This window comes from Carlito syrichta, unplaced genomic scaffold, assembly GCF_000164805.1.
Source record: "Carlito syrichta isolate Samal-C Ts95f unplaced genomic scaffold, Tarsius_syrichta-2.0.1 Scaffold315767, whole genome shotgun sequence".
Classification (NCBI taxonomy): domain Eukaryota; kingdom Metazoa; phylum Chordata; class Mammalia; order Primates; family Tarsiidae; genus Carlito; species Carlito syrichta.
Window position 1 is genome coordinate 121,863 of NW_007259863.1, and position 13,782 is coordinate 135,644.

The window sequence follows — 13,782 nt, forward strand, 5'->3', positions numbered from 1 at the left end:
TAAGAATTTGAAGATGAGGAAGAATTACTGTAAAAGAAAAATTATAAAAAATGAAGATGTATAATAATACTTCAGGACATTATTATGCTATTTCCTATAATACAGATTCAATTTTGACAATCATCCACAACTTAATCCAATTCAAGAAATAAGATTAACCAAAATAACAGAACTTCAGTTTTACACATCATTATATTTTACATTTCTGGGGACATCGGCATTTAAAGAATAGCCATTAGAAGAAGCATAAAGTATTGTCAGACTTAGAACCACTTTTCTGGTTATTTACTGAAAACTACCCTAAAACTAAGTGCCTTAATATACAACAGTATGTCATTATATCTCCCAATTCTGTAGGTCTGAAATTCTCTCTCCCCTTCCCATTTTTATCCTACCCCACACGGCCTCTCCACGTGAATGGCATGGACTTTCTCACAGCATGGCAGCTTTGGGATAGCCAGACTTCCTATAGAGAAGACCTAGGGCTCCAAGATAGATCCTTCCAAGAGACAGGAAGTAGATGCTGCCAGTCACTTAAGGCCCAACATATCCTCTGCCACACTTTATTGGTCAAACATGGATAAAACGCATCTAGATTCAAGGGAGGAAACAGAGACCTCACAGCTCAATGAGAGAGCAGCAAAGAATCTGAGGCCATCTTTTATCTATCACAATTACCAAGAAAGATTATAAATTTCTTAGATTAAAAAATGGAAAACCAAATTATTTGCCAATGAGAATGTTGTTAAAATAATCAAGTTCAAATAAACCACTCAATATACAAGAAGAGCTGAAAGTCAAGCAAAAAGAAAAGTCATTATGAAAACTTAATAATATAAAAGGTACCCCAACACACATTGCAAAATTAAGTGTTGGTTTATATGTTAATTTTTAACCCTTCAACGAAAATCCTAACAATATCAGGTAACACATGTTGGATTTTTAATTAGATTCTACGTTTAAAGTTTTTAATGTGCCTGTAGGATACAAAGATTGCTCCAACTGATTCAGCTAAAAGTGAAGGGCATAACACTTATCCATCTGGTAACAACTACTGCCACTTATTGAATGCTTACCTCACATTAACCCTGTGCTAAAAATTTTACATATATCATCACATTTCATCTTCATGAAAAAAACCCCACTGTATAGATAATGAAACTGAGGTTCAGAGAGAAGCAGAAAGCTACTAAAGAAGGGAGCCAGGATTTGATCCAAGGCTTATGTTCCCCCCAGAACCAGTATTATTAAACACTATGGTATTTGGTCTTCTATCTAGCTATGTGATCAAAAAGTTAGGATTCGTATGTTCAACTATGTATATATAAAGTCCAAGATGAATGATTTTAGTCTTTTGACAGAATCAACATTCCATTTGTCATATTTCAGCAGTATAATATAAACAGTATATTATCATCTAAAATTATGAATTAACCTTAAATGTACAACTAGTAAGACCTGTCCTTTAGTTAACTATGTGTTCTTATGTACTTAGAACATGTCTCTCCCTTGTGTAAAAAAGCACATCCAACAACAACTTATACAAGTCCATCTCAAAAGAGCCTAATTCAACGAAAGAAGCACTGCATTTTTCAGGACTGACAGGCAGAGCAAATAATTTCACTGCTGATTAAAATAGCAGATAAACAATCAAAAGACCACTGTTGGATTTTTTAATAAATGTTGCTCTTCTCCATATTTCCCAGGAAAATAACTATGTGTATAATGCTACTGGAGAGAGCACAAGGCAATGACAGTGGGAAGTGGGGACCAGTCAGTGGGGACAGAGGAACAGGATGACCAATATCACCTTCCCCAAGAAAAGTCAGTGGTTCCCTTTTCCTCTGTCCCAAATTTGAAAAACATGAAGGTTATTAAATGGAAAGTTTGATTTCTACTTTTTATTATGCTTATTCTTATGAAGTAGTAGTATAGGCAAAGTAAAAACAATCTCTTTTGGTATTTCCCAGGCTTACAGTTATGAAACAATTTGTAATATTTATCATATTTATTTTTGCTCTCAGAGGCTATCATAAGAGTCTAGAATTTCATGCATGATCCAATTAACTAATATACATATTTAGAGGCCATGAAATGCCTAATTGCAGTCACAAATAGAAGATTACTGGAATAATTAGTTGTGCTAGCAAAACTATAGTCACAAAATTTCTTGGGTCAAGTCACACTAAAACTGTGACCCTAATTACAGTATTGTTCTCAGTACAATGCAGTCTTAATATATCAGTCACCCCATGTTTGAAAAGTAAGTTCAACTGGTAAAACATTCTCCTTTAAATTTGATGTGCTAGTTTCAAATCCACTAAAACATTCCTGGGTAAATTTCAAAATAAAACCTCAGGAATACTGTAAAGAGAAAGTTTTTGAGAATGCTAGGTCAAGCAGGGCTAAACCCTCAACTACCTGGCACACAATCAGTTATTTAACCAGGCTCTGAGAAAATTCTTAAGTAAAATAACCATCTTTTTGTTGTTAAGAAAGAAAATAAACCATGGATATTCCAAAATAATTAACTGACATCCTGAATAATGTTTCTTGCTGTAAACCTGTGCCCCTTATCTGATATGCAGTCTTTGCATCCAATTTGATGTGTCAGTGCCGTCTGTCATCATGCAAGATACATCAAAACCAGCCTGACTTCATTAGGGGCCTGATTCTACAGGAAATCACCAGAGCCAGCTCCTCCAAAACCTTACTATCTCACTCCCTTTCAAGAGAAAATGAGGAGGTCCAAAGAGACTGAAAAAAAGATATATCTGAAAAAAGAGAAAAAACCACAATGGCAGATGATTTCTTATTCTGACATACAAAAAGGGCAGTAAATAGATGAAGGAATGTGAAGTGAACTGTGGGAACCTACAAGAACATTTCCCATGTGTTCTGCACTGGCTGCTTAACTAGGCCACCTTCACCTAGTTCCACAGTTCGTCCAACAGTCTTGACTCCAAGTCTGTATAAATTTATTTCAGAAAAGACTCAACTGACATATAATAGTGACTTGTAATAGTCACTTATTTAACTTATTTAGCGTAAAGCATATTAGTTCTAGCGTCAAAATTTTCTGAAACATATCCTACATTGCATTAACCTCATTTCTATAGTTGTCTTAAGCTGTCTAGGGTTTTGTTGTTTTTTTTTTTCATTTATTTGTTTGGTTTCCTGACTAGGCCCATAAGCTCCCCCAATGGCAGTGCCTACACCATTGGATCTATAACGGCAGATCCTTGTTAATTCGCCTGCTATTCTGGGAAAGCACTCAACTGTCTACCATCCATATTTATGCATAAATGCTTCCCTGAGCCACTGGTACAACAATCTTCCTTTCATCTGCCATGGAGAACCAATTTAGGACAAAAGACAATCAAGAGTCCTACTAAAAAGTAATGAAACTTACTAATAATTATTATTATAGAGTACTGATGGCCAAGTAAACACTTTAGTACTATACTTGCATAAGAATCCCAAGAAAACAGGCTTGCAGGATTCTGTCAGATTGCAACTGCAATTTTATTCATAAAAACAATTTCTTAATTCACTGACTTTTTTTGTGGAGTTCAGAAAGAACCTATGATGGGGGTGTTGTTGGGTTTCTTGGAAAACAGAATGTTTCATTTTGCTCTAATTCATTCTATTACTGAATTAAACTTTGATGTATTGGTCTTGACAAGTGCTTCATGCTGATTGTATTGTGTATGATAGTATAATCACTCCCCATGCATTTCCCACTGGCTGGTTGATTAATGCAATAGATTACCTGCAGCACTGATGGCAAGGGGGAATCATTGCCCTTCTGTACTCTCAATTGTTTGCATTTCAGTGTGTGTGTGTGTGTGTGTGCGTGTGTGTGTATGTTCATGAGCATACAAACACCCATGAATATCATGCATATGAGCAGAAAAGGCTGGAGAAAGGAGAAGGGTAGGAAAAGAGAAAACTGAGTACTCAGTGAAGATTAGTGCCTTTCAATCATTATTTTCAGTACACCAAAAATACTCTCTTCTTAATGTTTCCGAACAGGTGTCTGGCATTACATTTCAATTATTCACTCACCTTTTCATTCACAAATGTGTACTGAGCATTAACTATACTCCAGGCACATTTTTTCACCTTTACAGAAAAAACAACTTTAAAAAATTACTTTTGCTATTCTAATTAGTGAGAGGAAGGGGAAAACAGAGGGTGAGATTATCAAGTGGACACTAATACAGAGATAAAAAAAGGATTAATAAAAAGGATGCTATAATATTAGTTTAAATGTCTAATAAAGATAGCAACTGACAAGACTACTCAAGACTACTAAATACAGTGGTGGTTTTTTTGGGGGTTTTTTTGTTTTTTTTTTGTTTTAATAAAGACAGAGTCTTGTGTTGTTACCCAGGGTGGAGTACAGTGGCAAGATTATAACTCAATGCAGCCTCAAACTCTGGGCTTCATGCAATCCTTCAGTCTCAGCCAAGTAGTGGGACTATAGGCATGTAACACCACACCCAGGTTTGTTGTTGTTTGTTTGTTTGATTGTTTGTTTGTTTGTCTTTAAAGAGATTGAGTCTCACTGTGTTGCCCTGGCTGGTCTAGAACTCCTGGTCTCAAGTGATCCTCCTGTCTTGACCTCCCAAAGTGCTGAGATTACAGATGTGAGTCCTCACACCCAGCCACAGCCAAAACAAACAAACAAAAATCTCTCAGATTACTTGGTCTACCTAGGACCCTAACGTTTAGCAAAGAATATATTCTAGTGTATGGATCAATCTGTTTTGGTAAACAGACTGCTGGATATATTAATTTCATCTTTAATGTGGTAGGAGAGGGGAAAATAGATTCGTGTTCTTGGCAGCATTTTGAAAGTATTCTTCCTAACAGAATTTGTCTCCTTTCCAAATTATATCCAACCCAAGTGCCCTATTTTAGATTCTCCCATCCAATTCTCTTAGTCCTTGCTCATCCACAAAGGAAAACTGCAGCTTCCAATCTAAGACATTTCAAGGTTTCTGATGCCTGCTTTATGAATGCTTCTCGTTCTCTTCTCCAGGTTTGTTAAAGCAAATTTTGAAATTTACTGAAGTTCCCTAGAATGAAAGGGCCTGGGAAGCATGACCTATAGCCAAGGTGAGCTGGTCACAGCTGAAAATCACAGAGATTTGGCTTTCTAGTGAAAGGTTATATTTGCAGCAGAAAGCACAGAGAACTGAGTGAGCTTGCCATATTTCAGGCAACTACTATCACTACTGTCACCAGATCAAAGCCTAAGAAAACAGCCCAAGACTAGGTATTAACTCACTCAAACAAGTTAATGTCAGAAAGCAATATGTTACTACACAGAGTCCTGGTCTTATTTCAAGGTTAGAATTTTTAAATAAAGCACTAAAACAATGTTATACCATTATCAGACAAGCTTAACATTTAGCATCACAAAAATTCACTTGTTGTAACCAGCCTGCCTTCCCCTAAAGTATATATGAGAAAGTTATTTATATATTAAAAAGGCATTCTTTACTACACCTCTAAAGAGAATGGCTACTTAAAAGCCTATTGAAGACAGTGATCCTCAAGCATGTATTTTTAGTACCAGAATCCTTTGTTCCAGAAAGATTAAAGAAAAGCCTAATATGTAACATGGGAAAAGTCGCTGCTCTGAGAAGGGCCTGCCTCCTCCTTTTGGCACACTCCTCCTCCCTCTCCCACCTGGAGGCATTGCAACAGTGCCTAAAGCCCCACCTGGAACAGCCATTTCCGATTTCCTTGGGTTCTCCTCCCTGTCATGAGTTTTCCGAAGCTTAGATGAACTATGATACCATTTATAAACCACTTGCTTGGCACTCGTGGAGAGCTGTGTAAGGAACTGCTTCAGCCTTCCCTTAGCTTCCACTTTTATCTGGCTCCCGGCATCCCTGATTCCCCATGAAGCCCCTGAGAATCCCAGATGGCTTAAAATGAGGCTTCTCAGACCTCGTTAATTTCTGTAAGCTGCCACTTTGGGGTAAGAAATGGTGAAAGGAAATTTTCCCTGGCCTCTCTTTCTTCATTTTTACTCTCCCTCTCCTGCTCTACCCTACCATGATAGTCTCCTCTAGATCCACTGCCTACCAAGGAGACTTTTCCAGCCAGATTTCCCTTCGATGGCTATTTCTTGAAGGCAAATACAGTCAGAACTAACTCTTGAAAAGTAGGAAAAGTAGGGAGAGAATTTTTCTAAAAACTGTTGCCAGGAAGAAAAGAATACCTTGAACCAATGCTCTGGCATTCCAATTAGCCTCTAATGTGAGAAGAGTTATCTACTACCAAGGGACTCAGGTTATAAATAGAAAGATAATATAAAATAAAGTAATTTGAACCCATTCTTGGTACAAATAATGCTACCAGCACACTACATATGTAATACATACAGTAACACTAAAGTGTCCTACAATTAACCATAAGGCATCTTAACTCCTAATCAAATCTCTATGACCTGTATTTTGAATAGGGTTTTATAGAAACACACAAGGAGGGGAATCATCAAGAGTGGCTACAAATTACCTAATTCAATACCTAAACAATTTAGACAATGAATAGCATTAAGAATTTCCATTTGGCTGGATAACAGAATCAAGTGACCCTGTAAAGCTGTAAAGATCTTTTTTAATCCTGAGAATCCACCACATTCTATGGAATGTATTTTTACATTTTTCTCTTTATTTCCACTCCACCCCATACAGAATACTGAATAGATAATCAAATCCCAGCAGCTGCAGTCAAGAGAAGGATGGCTAACAGTATTACACAGGAAGTATTTATCATAAGTTTACTCACTGTACAGAAATATCCACTTTCTCTTTTGTTTAAATTCTGACCCAAACTAGAAATTACTCTGCCTGCTTTACACCCCCTCAGCAGGGCAGAACCCAGAGGCCTATGACCTAAGAATACAATGCTCCCAGTTTGAAGAGACAAAAAGTAGTAGGACAGAGAAAGAAACCAGGCCCTGGCAATGAGGTAATGAGGACCCAGAAGCCCACAGGTCTCCTGAGAACAGCACTGAAGGGAAGTAAAGCCTCCAGAGCAATACAATCGACAAAGCCTCAGCATTTAGAGGGAGCCCTGGACAATAGGAGAAGCAAATACTGAGACCAGAGCACACAACCCCATTCCAGCAAGATGGCTCCTATGTGGGAGGGAGCCACAGAGCCTGGAGACTGCATAAGAGAGTATAGCCACAGGTTAAGACTGAGCTAAGGGTGTTCACTGGCTCGTTACCAAAGGGGCCTGGAAAATAGGATCAAAACTTCACTGTATCCTAGTGTAGCATGTAGTACATGCATTTACGATAAACTTAACCTTATTATATGACACAGTTCCTGATCAATAGCATATATTTGGCTTTTGTACATCAATGCATTTGTTTTTTCAAGCTCAGCTGACTACTGCAATCAGGACTGTGCGGATAGGCAGCGCAGGCCAGGCAGCTGTTAGAGGTTTACTTCCACCTAAGTGAGCCTCACTTTGCCCCTCTGCTCGGAACAGAGAGACCACCTGGCAAAGAGGCATATAACAGTATTATAAAATAAGCTGAGGATGTTGTCAAGTTTGGTGGTTAAGTTTTTGAAGCCACTGACACCTCCATGGAGTCAAATTCCTGCTCTACCTGGGACCTCAGGCCAAGTTATCAAATGTCTTTAAGCCTCAGTTTTCTCAGCTATAAAATTAGGGCTAATAATTGTACCTATCTCACAGGGTTGAAGGATTAAATAAAATAACACACGCATTAAGTGCTTAGCATAATGCTTGACAAATGAGAGTTGACAATCATAAGGGGGGACCCAAGAAACGTGGAATTATGTTTTGGAGGGCGGGCTCCTTGTAGTACACTCGGAATGTGTTCCTCTGGATCAAAAGGTCAACCAAAGCTTTTATTAAGTATGTGGAAGCTTTGAGAAGGTTGTGTCATGATTTGTGGAAGAAATGTCCCAAGCTGTGCAAATAGGTGACTGGTTCTGCTACCACAACAACACACCTGTCCCTAATGTGCCGAGTGTTCAGCAGTTTGTGGCCCAAAGCCACATGACCCCAGGGCCCCACCCTTCCTACTGCCCTGATCTCACCCCAGTGATTTTTTTGGTTTCCTGTTTCCGCAGATAAAATAAGTCCTCAAAGGGAAATATTTTGCCAGTGTGGAAGAGGTGAAACAAAAATGGCAGAAGCACTAAAATTTAGCATCAAAATTGACAAGTTCAAAAACTATTTTGAGCAGTGGAAAAAGCATCTCGACAGGTGTGCTGTCTCAAATGAAGAGTACCTTGAAGTTGACTGAAGTTTAAACAATTTGTTTTTACAAATTCCAAGTTTTTGGGGGGGTCTTCCCTTGTATGTTATTAGTAGCTAGAACAAAATGGGAAATGAAACAAGCAAGAATCTAGGTTCTGTGATATCTATCCCCTAGCTCCTTCTCTCCTCTTTTAAGTAACAATAAGGAACATCAAGAATGAACTGAAAACTAAAATATAACACTTTTTATAATGGATCTGAAGGCTCCACATTCTTCCTCACTGAGCGCATTACTGTCTCTGTCCATGTAACTTCTTCTTTTTGAAGTATCTGCACTATTTCTTCCCTACAGCTCACCTCCATGAACATCTTTTAACATCGTATTAGATGCAGTTTGTAGAAATGTTTGTACTAATAAAATTACTCTACCAAAATTCTCCTGTATTCATTCATGACTGTTCTAATTTACTAAGATTTGCATCTTTCTACTCCCTGGTTACTACCAGTACCAGCACCAACACTAAAATCAAATATCTAATACATCTATTTCTCTGGATGCAGCGAGTGCTTACTGTATACTGACAGAGACATCACAACAAGACTTCTGGAGTGAAGGTTAACGATACAGCACTACAGTGGAATGTAGGTAAAGCTGTATTCTCCTAGAGCCCAGGGAAGACAAACTGGTAGATGACAAGCAATCACAGGTACATGGTTCATTAGGACTGCATTCTATACTTACAGCTATCTGGAAGTTTCCAAGTCTGTACTGACTTTTATTTTTCTCCCTGCCAGGGAGCTCTGGGAATTGCTATTTTCTCTATGGTACTAGCCACGAGGTAACTACTTATATGGCAAACCATTTTTGTTTTGGTATGCTTTAGAAAGTTTTCAAAAAGAAGCAGCTACCCTTAGCCATTCATTAACCATCATCAAAAATTTAAAATGTGGTAAGCTTGAGTTAGTCTGAATTTGCCAAAGAAACTAGTAAGAAGCTCAAAACAGTGGGAGAGTTAAAGCCTATTGCTTTCAGAGATGTAAGATGACATTCCCCAGAAATTTCTCCACAATTATCCATAAAGCAGAGGCCTTAGAATCTTGTTTCTGGCTGTGCACAAAGACCCTCCTAAAATTGCTTAGAATATCATTCTGAATGTGTGACTTAAGCATATGTTTTCCTCCATATTCAAGAATAATGTGGGTGGTACGGAAGAATCACTATTTGTGTCTGGGATGGTGGATGGGACAGTACGTGGGTCCAGGGAGCAAGAGAATTTTAATATTTTCCAATACATGGGGTCCCAAAGAGTGAGCTGAGTTCTCTACTGAGGAACCTAGATTTATGCTGATTCTCAGGGCCCTGAATCTGTATACCACTCAATCTACCTAGCACCCTAGCAAGAAACATACCTGTTGCTTAATGACATGTGGTCAAATGAATCTTACGATGAAATTCAAACTAGAAAGAAACATCTAGCCGGGCTCGGTGGTTCAGCCTGTAATTCCGCACCTTGGGAGGCTGAGATAAGTGGATTGCCTGAGCTCACAGGTTCGAGACCCGCCTGGGCAACTTGGTGAGACCTCATCGCTACAATAAATCAAAAAATTAGCCGGGTGTGACGGAGCACACCTGTAGTTCCAGCTACTCGGAAGGCTGAGGCGGAAGGATCGCCGGAGCCCAGCAGGTCGAGGCTGCGGTGGCTGGGAGCGGCCACTGCACTCCAGTGTGGGCGACAGAGTGAGACTCCAACTCAAAAAAAAAATAAAAAGAAAGAAACATCTAACTATACCTATTCTTGCTCACACGGAATGAGATTCCCAGATGAGAGAGAAGCTGTGGAAAAGACTGTGAGAGGTACCATCATGTTCTGGTGAACTAAATGAGCTCACAGAGCAAGGTTCTTGCAATGGCAGCCCAGCCTCTCACTAAGAAACAGGATTTACATGCTAGAAAGCAAAGCACAGGACTCAGAAAGAAAGTTAAGTGTTTAAAACTGGGAAAAACCACACTATGTAACACTTGAAAATAAGAATCTAAGAATTTTTCCCTGTGATAAAACTGTAATTAAATGTTATTTAACTGTTTCCTTTAATGACATCCATTCCAATTAGGTTTTAATAGACTGGCAGCCACAACCTATAGTTTTATGAAGCAAAGTAAAATCAGTCTAGGAAGACATTTAAGGAAAGCGACCCATCAACACAGATGAGAGGTTACAATATATCCCCTCATCCCTAAAGACCCCCACAGTAATTGTGTTGAGCAGACAGCCATTAGGGCTAACAGTAGGTGTGCTCACCACCAGTGAGTAGTGGGTTGTTCTTTGAAATCCAAAGGTTGTTTCTGTGATCTGCTTTCCAGAAAATTTGCATGCCACTGAATAAAGAATGCAATTGAAGAGGTGTATGTTCTACAGTTTCTACTAAATATGGAGCCTCTATCAAATGTGCAACTTGTACCACTGCAATGGGGCTTTCTGTTTTAAGATTTTAATATGTACTTTTTCTTACAGCTGATTATGATACAACATTACTCATCTCGAGAACACTGTCGTATGCTTGGGAAAATGAACATCATGTAGAGAAAGTAAAATTAACATTTGAAAAACTGACTCATGTACAAGATAAATGTATCTGTAAATGAGATGCAATAAGCAGAATCTTAAGAGTATGCATCTGTATCTATTTCATATTACATTATGAAAATCAGGGAGTAAATCACAAAAATTAACTCAGACCAAATGAGTATCACAGGCACTTATATGAGAAAAGAAGAACTGAGAATAATCAGTCCCTTTGTTAACTGGAGGATGGGGAAAAGAAATTGAGCCTGTTGCTACCACAAATAAGTTTGCATATATTTACTTGAAAGAGAGAAAAAGTTAAAATGAAAATGTTATTTTTAAAACTAATTTTGAAACATCAACAGTTATATTTTCATAAATCACATATAATCAGGAAATTATAAGCCTTGGGGAGGGGGATATCTGGCCCTATGAAAAAGATTTCTTAATTTTCTGGCTGACAATCTGATGGCTCCAAATCCATCTGCCAAGAAGCAGAGTAACTTGGCTAACATTCTCTCACTTGGACACTTTCATCAGATTAAGGCTTCCATGCCAGAAATCTATTTTTTTTTCCTGGTGTATTGGCCACTGCCAGAAATGGACCCATCGAATCCACCGGTGCTAAGGAGTTAAGCATCTGAGATTTAATTTAACAGTTTCAGCTTTATTAAGCTGTCACAGAGCGGCCCCACTTTGATAACAGTAGCTGCTCCAATTATGGCTTGGTTTAGGGTTGACAAGTATAATGATTCATTCGTGGCACATGAGAAGCAATAAAAGGTTGTTTTGCATTACAGCTTTAAAAATGTGGGCACTTTTTTCATTTAATTTGTCACTTAGCTTTTGCTAAGAGGACATTTAAATTGCAGTAAAAGGCAAATGGGGCTTTTAGTTTAAATGTAATCCCCATATTTAAATGATCTGTAATGGCGCAGTGTTGGAGTGGGAACACTATTGTCTCACAGTGGGTCCTGATGGTGACATGTGACATTTGTATTCAGGTCCTGTATTATCCATGTGGCTAAAGGGCTTCCAATTTCATTTCACAGCCAGAAGCCTGCAGAAAACACCAATTAACTTGCAGATCCCATTTGCCGACAAAACTCAGCCTCTTCTCAATGTCTGGCATCTGGCAGTGCTCAGCATTTAATTCCAAAGCAGAGCCTTGAAGCAATATGAGCCCTGTGTAGGGGCACAAAGTCAAATTCCCCCATTTTATTAAGAAGCAAAAGTCTTTCCTTTGGTAGTCCAGAAGCAACTTTTAGTTAATTTTTTTGGTGAATGAATATTAAGATGTGATAGCTACTTCTACATGAGATTCTTCACAGAACTAAGACCCCATTAAAATGGCAAGTGACCTCTGCTCGCCATCAGAGTACACAGGAAAATGTCTTACAGTCTAGTATGGGGGGGGCTAAGGGCAACAAGTTGTGCTCTTTATCCTGAACTGAAATCAAAGAACTTGTATAAAGCCTGGTCCTTAATTAGAAAGTAATCCACAGGGTATAACTACAATCAGCTGGTGAAAATTTCCACCTAATGAGATGTATACTTTTGATTGAGGGTCAAGGTACATAATTTACAAAACCAACTTGGAATTAAATGTAAGCACCACAAGTTTTATTTGACTGTATCACTTTTGGTAACCAAAACATTTAGTTGTTATTTTCTTCCTAACCAGTCATTTGTAATTCTTAAGTTTCTCTAAGTACCAAAGCTCTTTAAATTTTATTCATTTAATATTAATCCAATAACTTTTCCCTAAGTGATCCCCTCATTACAGTTTTTAATGCTAATCCATTTTTACTTTTATAAACCATCTAACCAATTCAACATGTACTACAGTTACAAAACTGAAAAAGTTTACTTAAGAAAGTAGACCAATCAATATCCTATAAAACTATTTTTTACACCAGCATCACACTTGTATTCCCTAACCACCAACCATTGCCCCAAAATACCATTCCAATACATTTAAACTATTACCATAGCTAAGATTGATTTAAATTTTGATGGGGGGGGGAAGTCACTGCCATTATTTCAGGAGACCTAATAAATATGTAACTTCTATCAAACGTATCAAGAAAAGTACCAAGATTTAGTTATTACAAGATACTTAAGAAAAAAATGCCAGGAAAAAAGATCAACAAACAGCTAAAGTTGGCAAGTAGTAGGCATACGTTAAAAAATCAAGAGTTTCTGTCCACAGTCAAGTTCCTGAAGGAACATCCTATTAATAGGAAAAGGGAAACACCAATGTCAGATTTTTTACTAACTTGCTGCATAAGCCTAGATCACACAATGTCACCTTGTGGAAGCCTCTTAACCTCTCTGGATTTCAGTTTCCTTATCTGTAAAACAGTTCATCTCAATTATGATCATGTGGTATCTTCAGACAATAGCTTCTCTTGGTTTAGACTAGACCTGGGATCAGTCAGTATGACCAAGAAAAGTTTCACTGAGACTAGGGTCTTCTAGTAAATATAGCCAACATTTTCCTCTCATAAAATTAATAAGGCAATGATATTTCATTTGTCACTTACAGATTTCTTAACAGAAAGACAAAGTAACATATGTATCAGTCATTATTTCCCTAGCAATGAGTACTGGATAACAAGACTCATCCCAACAAAATTCACAGTATTCTTTTAATGTACATGACTAGGGAATTTCTTATTTTCAACCACCAGCTTTATTTATATCTTTAATCATCAGAGATTTAGGCAACAATAAATATTAGAGTTTGCTGTATCTTTTTCATTTTGAGTATCAACAGTTCATCTAAATCTACAGCAGCCAAAAATAAAATGAATATCCAAACTACTTTTATTAATTTCATTGTAGAGAGAAGGGGAAAGACAGACTCCAAATTTTACCTAAAGGATTACAATATGAATCTAGAAATAAGTAACCAGTTCTATAATACAAAACAGCTATTTAAAAACAATACAGCTTT

The 13,782-nt window shown here is 37.8% G+C and overlaps 1 protein-coding gene across 1 annotated transcript in view; it reads right to left on the minus strand.

Moving 5' to 3' along the window:
- Positions 1-13,782, minus strand: part of ZSWIM6 (zinc finger SWIM-type containing 6) — a 74,825-nt gene that overhangs the window by 39,819 nt on the left and 21,224 nt on the right. The window lies entirely within an intron of this gene.